We start from the raw sequence: 12,547 nt of genomic DNA, 5'->3' as shown, positions 1-12,547 counted from the left end.
CTTTTCAGAAAGTTTTAACCAATTCCTACCCCCAAGCAGTGAGATATGATAATATCCACTATGTGTATTTATATTTATAGGGACAAAGAATTACGACAAGATGAATGACTAAAGAAAGAAGACTATGATCATGAGGACAATAATACTGGAATGAGAAGGCACCATCATGCCTGCAAAATCACAGAGGAGAGAGGAGAGGTGAGAGAAGAGACAGGTGAGAAGAGATGGCTGAGAAGAGAAGAGATAGGCAGGAAGTTTGAAAACAAAAATAAATCTTAATTAAGGAAGAAAACATCTTCCTCTGAGAAATATGAAACTAATAGGATAGGAGGATAAAAAATAAGTGAAAACAGAGATGACTATGAGATACCTCAGCCAACATGTGAAGAAAGGCCTCTGATTCACCAGTTGTAAGAATGTCATGGTTCTATTTCTCCCCTGAGCAAGGGCCTCTCTGCTCATCATCCATCTCTCTTCTTCCGCCTCCTGCTGGGAGAGAACACTGGCTTTGAAGAGGTGATACCCTACTTACAGGGAAAGAAAGATGTAACAAATATCCAAAAATTCAGTCCTAGTCCCTATTTGGCTACAGGGAGGTTTCAGACAGGAGTGGAATAGAAAGTTCTTCCTATCAACTCTTAAAAAATAAACAACAATGCACATGGGGTAAAATAGATTAGAAACAGCCTATGTTTTAGGGGGCAACTGGACTTGGAAACCTTTGGCTTAAGACAATAAAGCCCAGCTGAGTAAAATACTGTGAAAACTTATGGCTGTTAACAACTGAGTAAACAAAGAACTTTCATAGGAAAATTTTCATTTACAAAAGAAAATTGTCCTTACCCACACAGATCACATTCCTTCAGTTTTCTAGCATCACTTCTCTGTACACATTCCTCTGCGAAGGACTCAGTGTTTTCACTCCTCCTCAATAAAGTTCACAACAACATCTGTGAGTGTCACTGGCTCTAGAAATGTAAGAATATTTATCCTCTATTAGCTATCCAAAACATATTCACAACATAAAGTGTGATACTGACAGTCACAGGAAAGACAGAGGCCATGTACAGAAATATTTCTGACAGTGCTCATGTGGCAGCTATCTGAAAGAGAAGTTGAGCAGTGCGAATTTCAACTCTTTATAAATGTACTAATTTGATCCACATATATTTCCTGCCTGCCTCAAGGGACAAGCTGTCCTTCCATTTGTTCTCTCATCCTCTGTTCTACATGCTTTATCCTCTAGTATTCTCTATGAATTCACGCGCAAATTAGCCCTACTTTTTGTCAATTTTCAAACTATTCCTTTTTTTAGCTTACAAACAACAATGTTTAAATATCTCTTCCTAAATGAGTTTATCTTGTTGATAGAAAAAAATAAGATCCCTTTGAAAAACAATTGAGGCCTATAATGACAGTAACAATGATGATGGGCCATAATTTAACAGGCACCATTAGAAGATGGAGATATGCGGGTAAACAGGGAGTAGGGAGATTGAGGGGAAAAATCAAATGAATTTACCATCAAAAGCAGAAGCCTTACATTTATTCTACAGACACAGGAAGGGCTGCTAGGGGCCTGACAATTTTTGAAGCAATATTTGGTTGGGAGAATGAGAATATACATAAAAGAACCAGTGAACCTGAACATAAGTATTACTCTGATCAATAAATTGAAACAGTAATAGAACAGACAGATCTTTAAAGGGACTTTTGGGATGATGACCTGGGACACAAAAAGAACTGAAATCGTACAGAGTGTGTTTTGTAATTGCAATGCATTCAAACTAGAAATCAATAAGACACTTGGAAACTAAACAACACACTTCCAAATAATCCGAAGGTCAAACATGAATTCTCATCTCATAAGATATAAAAGCTAACAAACAAAAATAACAAAACTTAAGGCCAGGAGTTCAGGACCATTCTGGGCAACAGAGCAAGATCCATGTCTACAAAAAAATTAAAATAAATTAAAAATAAAAATAAACATACATAAAAGAAAATGAAAATACAGCAAATGGAAATATTAGGGATACAACTAAACTAGTGCTGTGATGGAAATCTACAACACTAAAAGAAAACATTAAATCTTAATCTAAGCTTTCACATCAAAAATAAAAATAAGAGCAAAGTGAAACCAAAGCAATCAAAAATAATGAAGATGAGATCATGCAAGTGAAAAGAAAAAAATAGAGGAAAAAAAAATCAATGAAACAAAATGCTGGTTCTTTGAAAATAACAAGAAAATCAATAAACTTCTAATATGACTAAGAAAAATTTAAAAAGAGAAGACACAAATCATCAATAAGACTGTGCCAGGGGATATAATACCTACGTGAAGATACGAAAATTATATTAAGGAGAAATTATTAATAATTCTACAGACATAAACCTGAGAAGGTGAAATGGACTAATTCCTAAAATACCAAAATCACCTGTTATTAAGAAATAGACAATTTGAACAGCAGTGATCATGTAATTATTAAGAAAATTAAATTCATAATTTTAAAACTCCTGAAAAAAAAATCTCCAGATACACACAGAATCACAACGAAATTCTACTAAATGTGTAAAGAAGAACTAATGCCAATCCTACACATTATCTTCCAGAAAACAGAAAAGAAGGACTGATTCCCAATTTGTTTTATGAAACCAATAACCTTTATACCAAAATTAGACAAACAAAATACAAAAATATCATAAACCAATGGCCCTCTATATATAGATACAAAATCTCTCAGTAAAATATAAGGGAATTTGACAACATATAAAAGAATTGTACGGCATGAACAAGACGGATTCCTTTCCCAAATGCAAAGATGTTTCAATATTTTTTAAATTGATGTAATTTACCATATACATATGTCAAAGATGAAAAATCACATGATCATACCCACAGATACAGAAAGAGTTTTAGAAAAAATTCAACACATATTCATGATAAAAACTATAGGTTACCTATAGGTAACATGCTATTCAAAGAAAGAATGTATATGTATAAGGAAACCACCAGGATGTCCACTTCTCACCACTATTGTACAAATGGTACTAAAATTTCTGGAAAGCATGGTAAGTCAAGAAAAAAAAAAGATATACAGATTATGCAGGAAGAAACGAAACTGTGACTATTTGAAAATGACATAATGAACTGAGGAAATTCCCAAAAGATCCTCAAAATAATCCCTTCAACTAATTAGTGACTTCATCAATACAAGCATACGAGATTTACATGCAAATACCCATAAAATCAGGTCACAGAAATCAATTAGAGGATATAAGTTGGAAAAGATAATGTGATAGTATCTCTATTTGAAAACACACATTCCTCTGTGGAGGGCTCAATAAAAAAAATAAAACTAGCTCAAATAGTAAATTCAGTAAGGCAATATGATATAAAGTTACCCAACAAAATCATTAGCCTTCATACACATAATTAATAACCTTTAGAAAAAACAAAGAGAGAAAAGTCTCACTATGATAGTAAAAATAATTGAAGAATAAGCTTAATTAGTAATGTACAGAAAGTACAAACTAAATTTTAACACTTCTGAACCATATAGATAGAAAGGCACATTTCTAATAATATGAAAATATATTTGCATAACTCATTGCAGCATTGTTTATAATTTAAAACTATTGAAATGCTCTTATATAGAGTGGATGAGCCGGGCTCGGTGGCTCAGCCTGTAATCCCGCGCCTTTGGGATGCTGAGGTGAGTGAACTGCCTGAGCCCGCGGGATCGAGACCCGCCTGGGGCAGCGAGATCTCATCTCTACAATAAATCAAAAAAAAATTAGCCGGGTGTGGTAGCGCATGCCTGTAATTCCGGCTACTCAGAAGGTTGAGGAGGAAGGATCGCCGGAGCCCAGCAGGTCGAGGCTGCGGTGGCCGGAAGCGGCCACTGCACTCCAGTCTGGGCGACAGAGTGAGACTCCAACTCAATAAAAAAAAAAAAATAGAGTGGATGAATAAGGTATGGTGCATACTTGTTATGGGTATACTGTGTCTCCCAAAAAGATGTTGACATCCTAACCTCCAGTACATGTGAATGTGACCTTGTTTGGAAATAGGGTCTTTGTAGATCATCAAGTTAATATAAAGTGATTAGAATGGGCCCTAATCCAATATGACTGGTATCCTTATAGGAAGGGGAAATTGGATACAGAGTTAGACTTCCATTGATGGAGAATGCCATGTGAAAAGACTGGGGTAATGTGTCTATAAGTCATGGAATGCCAAATATTGTCAGCAAACTACCATAAACCAGCAGAGAGTTATGGAATACACTCACCCTCACAGACCTCATATAGAACCAACCATGGTAGTACCCTAATCTCAGGCTTCTAGCTCCAGGACTGTGAGAGAATAAATTTCTGTTAAGCCACCCAGTTTGTGGTACTTAATTATGGCTGCCCTAGCAACTAATATAATACCCAATGCACCCTCTGATGCTATAAATAATAATAATCAAGAAAGATCTCATTGAATAGACTTGAAGTGATTTTCAAAATATAGTTAGGTGAAACAAGTAAAATGCAAAAAATACAAAATATGTTACCTTTTATATAAAATAGGAACTAACAAAATGTACAAGTATTAGCTTATTTTGCAAGGAAACGTATATAAAGAATAAAACTGAATCTGATAAGGGGTGGATTGAATGAGGAAGAAATGGAAAAGAAAATGAAGAATTATAATTCTATGAGAATTCTTTTTTGTGTAATTCTGAGTTGTGGAACTATTAATTTTGAATTCATGTCCCATAAAACTAAAAAAAAAAAAGTAAGAAAAATGGAGGGAAATTTCTAGATGGAATTGTATTAGTTTGCCTGGGCTGCCACTGCTATAACAAAATACTACATACTAGGTAGCTTAGATCATAGAAATTTATTTTCTCACAATTCTGGAAGCTGGAAGTACCAGATAAAGTGTTGCAGGTTTGGTTTCCCCTGAGTCCTTTCTCCTTGGGTTACAGATAGCTGTCTTCTCCCTATGTCTTCATATGGTCTACCTTTGTTCATGTCTGTATCCAAATTTCATCTATAAGGATGTCACTCAGATTGGATTAGGGCCACCTCAATGACCTCATTTTAATTTACTCACCTCTTTAAAAGCTCTTTCTCCAAATATGGTCACATTCTGTGGTACTGGGGCTTCAACATAAAAATTTTGAGGGGATACAATTCCACCTATAACTGAAATACAAACAAAAAGAAACAAAACTATTTTCAAAGGAATAACATATCCACATGATAGGGGAAGAAACTTACCCAAGTGACATTTGAATCTGAATTTTGACTGATATGTCCACAGTCTTAGGATAATAAGAACCATAAACAAATACTGAATTATAGTTAGTAGGTTTTTCACAGGTCAGGCATATGGGTTACGAAAACCAGGATTCTAGGATTGGGCAAATGAATAAATAGATTTAGGATAATGGGAACTAGGTTTCTCATGTTAGAGAAATGAGTTACAAACACAGCAAGGATAAAGACATGAACAAAAACCATGGTATTGGAGTAGTATCAATATAAGAGAATGGTTTTAGATATATAGACAGATATTAATGTGTGTGTATGCAAGTCCTTATGAGGACTTGTCCACTGGGAGGGTTATAAACAATGATACTCCAGTAGCAATGTGTATACCTAGCATCCAGATTGGGCTACAATTCCATCCTCCACTAAAGGGAGCCAAGGATCTTTGGAGATATGACTGAATCCAGGGTTGGAACAGGGAAAGAATGAAATAAGCATTAAAATATTTTGTTGTGCTAAAAAAATAAGGAAAAACTTTTACAAGTGATAGGTATATGTCAAACAGACACAGAAGCCATTTTGAATGATCTCCTATAGGACAAATCTGGGTAATTTCAGCATGAAATGCAATGATGGTAACAGATAATCACCAATCAGAAAAATAAAAAATCCATGGGTTCACATCTATTATCCCAGTACTTTGCAAGGCCAAGGCAGGAGGAATGTCTGGGTACAGGAGTTCAAAACCAACCTAGGCAACACAGGCAGACCTTGTCGCCACAAAAAAATAAAAACAAAAAACAAAAAAAACCCAGACATGGTGGTGAGTACCTGTAGTCCTAGCTGCTGGGGAAGGTGAAGCAGAAGGATTTCCTGGGGCCAGGAAGTTGAGACTGCTTGAGCTGTGATCATGCCACTGTACTCCAGCCTGGGCGGCAGTGTGAGACTCCAACTTAAATAAATAATTAATAAATAAAATAGAAAAGACAGTTCTTCCTCATAGAAGAAACATTTACAAATGTAGAACGTATAATAGTTAGTCCCCATTTTGCAGCCTTTATAGTAATAACTGAATTATGCACCAAAGAATGTTATATGCAATAGTTTGATAAACAAGAAATCTAAAAATCCCCAAAATACTTTCCCACAAATTACTCATTAAATAAAACTTAGCAACTTATGACTATAAGCACTTTTCTTATTATCTCTGAGAGTTTCTCCTTAGCCTTAAAATCAAAATAATTATCATCTACTTTTTACAGGAGTTGGTAAAGTACCTAAAAGCACCTGACAAACAATAGGTGCTTAGTGAATGCTAATCCATCTTCCTTTTTCTAGAAAGAAGCAATGATCAGTCAACTCTGAGTCATTAATACAGCATTTTAAGAGGGAAAAAAAAAATTCACCAGTAACTAGGTCATGGCCCTCTTCTTTAGAGAAAGTGGGCTGGCAGAGAAAAAAGAAGCTATGAGTGACCCAGTGACCAGGTAGGCTCACAGCAGCCAATCTGGGCTTCAGGATATAGCGAACGTTTTAATCCACTGATCATTAGCCATCCCCCCATCTGAGCCCTTTTTTTCCTCACCTTATAAAGATTTTTGTTCCTTTCCCATCCATGATTCAAGCTTTTAGGTTAAGTTGCCCACTGCCTCCCTCTTTGTGGATGTGGTACCTCGCCCCAAGCACCCATCTTCCTGGATCAGAAAGTCCAGGAAGAGTGCAGACCCAGAAATTTCAGACTTTTCTGTTTGCAAACTCTAAGTTATCCTTTTAACTTGTTACAAGGGGTCTCAGGTCAGATGTTTCCTTTCAAAAGACATTCTTACTGCTTAGGGTGTTTTTCTCTTCCACTATCTAGAATCTGAATTTTGCGTTTGCAGCAGGGACTCTATACGCAGAGAAACCTCTACTTTAGGGAGATATTTACTGAGAACCAAAATTCAATCTCTCCATACTTGTCAAGTGATGGAGACTTACTCCACAAGCTAAAGGGTCAGTGCTTTGGTGGATTTCAGTCTGTGAAAGCCATGGTCTGCCCTAGTTCACTCAGGATTGGAGCAAATGGCCTCAGCAGGTGGGTCCCAGCAAGCTCTGCCTGTTGCCAGACCCACCTGAAGCCCTGAGGTTGGCAATACTGTCGGACAATGCCTGAGGTACACAAGAAGAGACTCACTTAAGGAAAGTGGCTGGAAAAAGGCTGTACAAGGGACCCAAAGTTTAATAGGAGACACGTGGCCTCCGATTCCGATCACAGGACAGCAAAGTTAGCTTGCTGGTGGGGAGTAAAGCAATTACTCTCACGGTGGTCTGAACTGAGTCATTTGGTTTGGCTTCCCTGTTAGATGTTTAAAACTTGCGGAAAGACGCAAACCCGCCAGGCCCCCAGGACGCAGGCTGGGTCTCATCTGAGAGAGCGCGAGGGCAGGTAACTCGATGATGCCCACCTGACTAGGGAGCGTGCGCTCGCGCACTCGCCCCCAGCCCGGAGATGAGCGTCCCCGCGCGGGCGCTCACCGCGGGAGCACCGCTTTCAATCTTACAGCCCCACCCGCCGACCCCTTCATTCCACCTCTGCGCCCGGTGCACCCCCAACGCGTAAGACCCGGGCCGGCTCCAGCCCAGCGCGGCCTAAAGCCACCTTCGGCTCAGGTTTAGCCGACCTCGCAGAACGCAGGCAGGGTGACCGGAAGCGGACGCAGCACGGACTACAGGCCCCCGGACACCCTGGGCGCACTTCCGCTTCCGCCGGGGTGGCTGGGCTCGAACGCCGGGTGAGCGGTGTCCCGCCGAACCTGGCCGTATCTCCGGCGTCCTGGGTTTGTCCCTTTGAGTAGCTGAAAGCCTCTCGTTTTATCTTTTTGCCATCTTCTGAAGGAGAAAAAAGGCGTTTTGTTTGCTTAAGTTTGCACTTCTTAGCATTTAGTGAGATTAAGCGTGCATTCATATTCATACTGTTTATATATTTTTTCATATTATTTGCTTTTTTATATTCGAGCTCTTGCTAGCGGTATTAAAAAATAGACATTATATACTCAAGTCTGTTCGTTTCCTTTCATTTATTTTTATTCTGTAAAATCCAAGAAATCCTCCAATTTTAACTTGTTAAAATTCTGTTCTCGTTAATTTGAAATACCTCTAATTTTTATTAGGTGTGTTTTAAATATATTCCACATTATTCCTGTGTCCTTTATTTTTGCATACTTTAATATGCTAATATACAGGTTAAAAATAGGGTGGTCTTAAAATAAAATTAGTCATCAATGAAACATTCAAGGTTGCTTGCTTGTCTTCTTTTCCCAGTTTTACTTCTTCAGTGGATTCCACCTTGATTATTGATCTGACCATCCTAAATCCTGCATTAGTTGTTGTCTTCAGATAGAGAGCACTGTGGGATGCCTTGCCTATTTAGAAACTAAGGAACTAAATAATAATTGAAAAGTCCTTCCATATATTGGGAAAAATTCTCTTCCCTCAGCCTCCAGTGGTTATTTCTACCCACTCCCCTCAACTAAAAATACGGCATGAAATGTGTGAATTAAAAAAAAAAAAAAATTCATTAAGGCTACCAAGGATTGGAAAGATAGTAAGAATACCATGAATCCAGAGGAGTAAACAGGCTAACTGAAGCTACTTTTACCATGAAGATAGTTGTCTATCTTGAGACAACAGGGATGGAAATCAAAGCCCAGGAACAACCAGAGATGTGATTTCTAATAGGAGAATGTATCTTATGTTGAAATTCCAAAAGGCTGAAACCACATTAGGTATAGAATTCTAGAAGGGCAATTATTTTCTTTTAGCATATGAATCATATTCTGTTTTCCACATTCCTTTGTTGTTATTGAGGAATTAGCTGTTCTAACTGCTAATCCTTTTAGCAAAAATATGTATTTTATTTATTTATTTATTTAGAGATGGGATCTCACTCTGTCGCCCAGGCAGGAGCACAGTGGCACAATCATAGCTCACTGCAGCCATGAACACCTACCTGGGCTCAAGCAATCTTCCTACCTCAGCCTCCTGAGTAGGTGGTGCTTCAGGTTCATACCACCATGCCCAGCTAATGTATTTGTATTTTTTTAGAAACAGGGTCTCAGTGTGTTGCACAGGCTGGTCTTGAACTCCTGGCTTCTAGTGATTCTCCAGCCTTGCTTTTTGCCTTTATTTTTCTGATTAGCACCAGTAAGTGGCCAAGTGTCAACTTTTTAAAATCCTGCTTGAGTTTGTAAATTTAGGTATTTTGTTAGTTATACAATATTCTTACCATTATCTCTGTAAATGTTGTCTCTGTTGAGTCTTTTCTCTCTTCCCTTAATGGAAGTATAACTGAAGATGACTCAGACCTTTGCACTCCATCCTCCATGTCTTTTTAAAAATAGTTTCTCTAATTTTTTCATTTTTATTCATGAAATAGTATATGTATAATTTCTCATGATCTATATTATAATCCACTGTTTTTCTGTTGTGCTGTATTCAATCTCTAGCCAAATGCATCCACCAAGTTTTTATTGGGTGGTTATATTTTTCTTGTGTAGACACTGCACTAATTTTCCTTTTAAATATTTTATGTCACTTCATTTATGTTCCTGTTACTTTCAATCTTATTTAAAATAACCTTTTAATTCTTTGAATATAGTTTCATTATCTGAGAGTAATAATTTCAATATCGAATTATTTGGGAGCCTCATTCTACAGGTTCTTAGAGTACCTTATATCTTCATCTGTCTCTTATCTCTGTGTAATTGCTCATTGACATTGAAATATTATGTCCAGGGATTTTCCAAGGCCTAGAGTTAAGTCACTTTCCCCTCAAGAAGCATCTGCACTGTTTCTGCCAACCTTTTAGGGACATCATCAATGCATCCATTAAACAAAAGTACAGATGAAGCTGTCCTTGACCACCTTGTGATCTAAATTTTGGCAAAATCATAGTAAGATAATATATGTATCTGTCATTCCTAAGGCATTGACTTTCTTCTATATTTATTTTTAACTTCTATTAAATGAAAGACAACTCTTCCACAGTCACCTGCATGTGGAATTGTGGAAGGGATTAAATCTTGTTTTCCTTATCTTGAGGATGTATTTTCATCTTAAATTAGGTAACACACAAACATGTGGGAGCAGGAAATAGCAGGATTATATCTTTAAAAGACTGAAAGAGAACTACTTTTGTAGAATTTTTATTCTATGCCCCACAAAAAATAGTGTAAAATAATGGAGAAAAAATAAAAATATTTTCAGACTGCCACTAAAGGAAGAAAAGGAAAAGGAGGGGAAAAAAAGAGCAATTCTATGCTTTAAGCCCCCTTACAAAGCGAGTGGACCCCTACCTAAAATTTGGTTATGCTGAGACTGATGCTGCCACACATACAGCAACAAAGTATTAAGAAGTTTATTACTTACTAATGAGGCTTTCTGGGGAGAGGAGAGAAACCTTCCCAAGCTGGTCTGAAGATGTCTTCAGAGACTAAAGAAGTCTGACTTAAGGTCTTTGTGGTTGCTAGGATGTGCAGCCTGGGTAAAGGTTCACATGCATTGTTTGAACTTCTTGTTACTGGGTTTACTTAGCAGCTTGCCTAGGTATGAGACCGGAGGGGAAAAGCTGGTACCAACTAAACAATAAAGGGGGAAAAAAAGTCTTTATTATAGTACATTACCAGTAGACCTTGATGCAAGGCAATTCTAGAAGATGTACATTTGTGGCAGAAGGAGAGGTCTTAGGTTAAGGAAGAAAGTAGAATAAATAAAGGATAAATATGTGGATAAGTTTAAATGAACATTAATTACTTTAAAAGCAATAAAAATAATTGATAGAAGGAAAAGAATACACAGAACTTAAAAAAGATAATAGAATATAAAAGGACAGTGTTATAGACTGAATTGTACTAAATTATTTCTACTAGTTGGGAAAAAATTAAACACCAATCAGTAATTTCTTGCATAACCATTAAGAATAAAAATTAACAGTATATAATATTCAAATCAGAAGAGAGAAAATAAATTAATTATACAATGATCAATAAAAAAGGGTCATAAAGGAAAGAAAAACAGAGGGTGGTAAATTTAAAGGCGAAATATTTGTAATTAAATATCAATTAACTAAGTTATCCAAGTTTAAAACCAAAATGTATTAAAAATAACAAAATTGTAATAAAAAATTGTAATAAAAAATTGTATTAAAAATAACAAAAGCTGTTCATAATAGACACATCTAAATATAAATTCTCAGAAAAATTAAGTGTAAAAGAATAATAAAAACATATCATCCAAATGTTATAGCTAAAATGGTGCAGAAATGTCAAGAAGACATTTTAATAATAAACATTAAGTAAACATTAAGGCAAAGGCAGCTAACAAATATGAAAATTAAGGCAAAAATATGTTAGAAGTGTATTTCATTAATAAAATACTCAAGTTATCTATAGTATGTAAATATGTATGCAGTTAATAGTATAGTCCAACTAACAGAAGCATAATGAAAAATAGAAAAATCCCAAATCATGGTAGGATGTTTTGAAAAAGTCTACTTCAATTATTAATAAAACAGACGAATATTTAGAAGACAAAATAACAGGAAAGATATAAAGCAAGTGAAAATCCTCTTTATAAAAATATAGTTACTACAAATATGATATAAGAAACACCACAATAATAATCTCTAGGATACTTATTTATCCAGCACATATAGAATATTTAGAAAATGTGATCATATCCTTGGTCATAAACAACATATCAATTAACCATAAAAGACTGAAATCACAGAGAACATCTCTGAAAACAGAAAAATAAAGGTAGGAAACAAACTGTAAAAATTAAAGCAACAGTTCTATGTGACCATATGTCAGAGAAAAAGCCAACAAGAAATTTGAAAGTATTTTGAACTGAAAATTGTTAACCATATTGCATATCAAAACTTGTCATAGTTAAAAGAAAAATATATCAATGTAGCTATGCACAAATTAGGAAAAAAAGGCTGGAGAATAATGGTAATTGCATATCAAAAGGGCACATGGAATTTAATGGGACATTTTAGCGTTGTAAGAGACCAAGAAAATCAGACAATTGGAAGATATACCAAAATCTCCCATAAAGTATAAGAAAATTCACTATCTGTAATTTGCTATACTGACGCAAGAGGGTGCCATTACACTACAAATTCTATGAACATCACAAACTGCAAAAATCCACAAAAAATGAAAAGAACATTCAACAAGTCTTAGAGATTATTACTATTAAAAACCAGATCCAATACATTTCAACAAATTAACCACCTGAATAA

General features: G+C 36.0%; 1 long non-coding RNA gene across 1 annotated transcript; it reads right to left on the bottom strand.

The window, feature by feature from the left end:
- Nucleotides 1-281: 281 nt before the first annotated feature.
- On the bottom strand, nt 282-5,177 carry LOC103260838. The gene is made up of 3 exons (XR_504320.2): nt 5,108-5,177; nt 844-968; nt 282-489 (listed from the first exon to the last, which is right to left on the bottom strand). It is a non-coding gene; the product is annotated as an uncharacterized LOC103260838 (long non-coding RNA).
- Nucleotides 5,178-12,547: the final 7,370 nt, after the last annotated feature.

This window comes from Carlito syrichta, unplaced genomic scaffold, assembly GCF_000164805.1.
Source record: "Carlito syrichta isolate Samal-C Ts95f unplaced genomic scaffold, Tarsius_syrichta-2.0.1 Scaffold303363, whole genome shotgun sequence".
NCBI classification, from domain to species: domain Eukaryota; kingdom Metazoa; phylum Chordata; class Mammalia; order Primates; family Tarsiidae; genus Carlito; species Carlito syrichta.
Note: the sequence above shows the minus strand (reverse complement) of the source record. Positions and strands in the feature narration are given on the sequence as shown.